Here is a 2,680-nt window from a genome sequence, read left to right as displayed (position 1 = left end):
AATAAGTCTATCGAGCTGTGTATGTAAAGTGCTAGAAAAGATGGTTTGAAGCCGACGGGAGTGGTTTTTAGAGAGGGAGAAGCAATTCCCAGACTGCATGTCCGGCTTTCGCAAAGGCAGGTGCACCATGGACGGGATCCTGGACCTAATTACCTTTGTAGAACACGAGCGTGCCGAGGGTCGGATTACGGTCGCAGTGTTCCTCGATATCCGAAGAGCGAATACGACACGGTAAGCCACAGCCATGTTGTCCATGAACTGTATGCTCGCGGTATCAAGGGTCAGACCCTACGTTTGTTTGCGGATTTTCTCCGAGGGCGGTCCGTATACATGAAGACAGAAGATGGAGACAGCGACAGATACGACCTCCCGAGTGGAGTGCCACAAGGCAGCGTTCTCAGTCCGTTGCTTTTCAATGTTGTTATGGCGGACCTTCCTCAGCAACTGCACAAAAATATACACATCAGTATGTGCGCCGATGACATCTGTCTATGGACATCGGGCGTACAGTTACCACCGCTGCAACGGCGGCTTCAAGATGCCCTCGATGTACGCTAGCATTCTTGACACAGAGGGGAATGGACATATCTCCCGAAAAGACGGTCTTGCTACCCTTCACACGGAAAAAGATGAACAACTTCCAATTGAAGCTCTCGACAGAGCCAGTCCAACGGGTTTCACATCATTGCTTTCTGGGAGTTATCATCGCGCACAACTAACATGGGCCGCCCATACCAAGTATCTGAAGGACAGAGGTGACGCTCGGATTAACATACTACGGCATCTCACGGGGCCCCGGTGGGGAATGTCAACGTCGTCACTACTCACTGTGCACAGAGCCCTCATCCAGCAAATGGCAGCGTATCACCTTCCAGTTCTGAACAACATTTGCGCAACGTCGGAGAACATGCTGCAAGGCGTCTTAGCAACGAGTTTGAAGGTCTACCTTGGGGTACCCAGTGCCACCTCTAGCACACTGACCGTAGCAGAGGCCAAGGAACCTCCATTCGAGGCACTAAGGGCGCGTGAAACGGTTCGGCATTACCTTCGCCTGTGCACTCAGCATGATCACCACCCTGGTGGGGATGCTGCTTCGCCGAAACTCTTCTTTCTTAAAAGCACTCTCTCCATATCGACGTACCTTTACAACAACACGGCCGCAATAAGAGGACCCACACCCTCCATGGGCGCTACAGACACCTCCTATCTGCACCACCGTGCCCGGGATCAACCAGGAAAACTCAAGCCTCTCGCCTTTGGCCATGAGACAGCACTGCCTCGAATTGATGGAAAGGCACAAAGATCGTGTAGCCATCTTCACCGACGGGTTCACGACTCTATCCAGGTCTTCCTCCGCATTTGTAATACCAGGGCACAAGAGGGAAGGCATAGCACGATTGTCTGACAGGACATTATCGACGACAGCGCAGCTGGTAGTAGTAATGTATCAGCTCAACTGGCCCACAACTCTCACAGTGGCCTGGACGCCATTAATGAGCAATTAGAGCTAATTGGGACCCCCCACAGTAATTAGGACCCACCAGGGAGTCATTACACTAATTGGGGCGCATCTAGGACGTGTCCAGACCACTGTGAGAGTTGTGGGCCAGTTGAGCTGATAAAAATAAAAAAAATAGGTAGAAAATAAAATGAAAAGATAGAGATAGAGTGGAGAGAAACAATTTATTCGAAAATCAACGATGCCGCGGCGAAGAAGCCGCTCCGGGGTGACCAGTGCTTGTTGACGTCGGGTAGTTGCAGAGATCGACGACAGGTGGCCACTTAGTTGCAAGGCATCACACCAGATGGCGCCACCATCATAGCTCTAGAGGAGAGAGACAGAGAACAAGATACTAGCGGCAGGTAAAAATGACAGCACTGCTAAACAAGTCTAGGCATGCGAGAGAAAAGGTCTAACCGCTACTGCTAAACAGAAAACAGTACACATCGGGGAAAAAGGCTTACGGGGGGACGATCGCTTAGGCCTAACCACAACACTACGCAGCTAACACAAGGCGGGAACCACACATCGCTAAACATGCGAGAAAAGGCTTAACACGAGCGCGGTCACCGCTAAACACGGCAAACATACGAGGAAAGAGGCTTACGGGGGGCGATCGCTTAGGCCTATCCTCAACACTACGCAGCTAACACAAGGCGGGAACAACACATCGCTAAACATGCGTCAACAGGCTTGGACACCGCAAAACAAGTCTAAACATGCGAGAAAAGGCTTAGCACGAGCGCGGTCACCGCTAAACACGGCAAACATACGAGAAAAGGAGCGCGTCAAATCACTCACCTTTTCCCCCGCGGCAACTTCCAGGCAGAAAGCGAGCGCGGAGAACATACGTCTGCTCTCTACGAGGGGCAGCCAGAAAGTGAGCGAGCGCGCGGAGCGCACGTCCGTCTTCCGCGACGGTCCGAGAGAAACTGAGAGAGGCGACGCGCGCGCGCCCTCTGCTCCACCCGTCCGCGCATGCGCGCGCGCGCGCTCCTAGCGCCCCCTGCGCCGGCCGCGGGTGTTTTCGGTTTCGGCTCTCTGCTGCGCGCGCGCTCCTAGCGGCGACGGGTGGCTTTTCAGTTTCGCTTTCATTCTCCGTTCTTTGCGCGCGCGCGTTTATCTCTATAAAGGCAGCGCGCACCGCGCTCGCGTCATCATTCTGACTGATACGTGAAA

The 2,680-nt window shown here is 53.2% G+C and overlaps 1 long non-coding RNA gene across 1 annotated transcript; it reads right to left on the bottom strand.

Annotated features, from left to right (window-relative positions):
• Window positions 1-1,669: 1,669 nt before the first annotated feature.
• Window positions 1,670-2,485, bottom strand: LOC135376710 (uncharacterized). Its single transcript, XR_010417817.1, has 2 exons — window positions 2,303-2,485; window positions 1,670-1,825 (listed from the first exon to the last, which is right to left on the bottom strand). It is a non-coding gene; the product is annotated as an uncharacterized LOC135376710 (long non-coding RNA).
• Window positions 2,486-2,680: the final 195 nt, after the last annotated feature.

Source organism: Ornithodoros turicata, unplaced genomic scaffold, assembly GCF_037126465.1.
Source record: "Ornithodoros turicata isolate Travis unplaced genomic scaffold, ASM3712646v1 ctg00001242.1, whole genome shotgun sequence".
Taxonomy (NCBI): Eukaryota; Metazoa; Arthropoda; class Arachnida; order Ixodida; family Argasidae; genus Ornithodoros; species Ornithodoros turicata.
The sequence above is the reverse complement of the archived record's forward strand: the minus strand, read 5'-3'. Positions and strand labels throughout refer to the sequence as shown.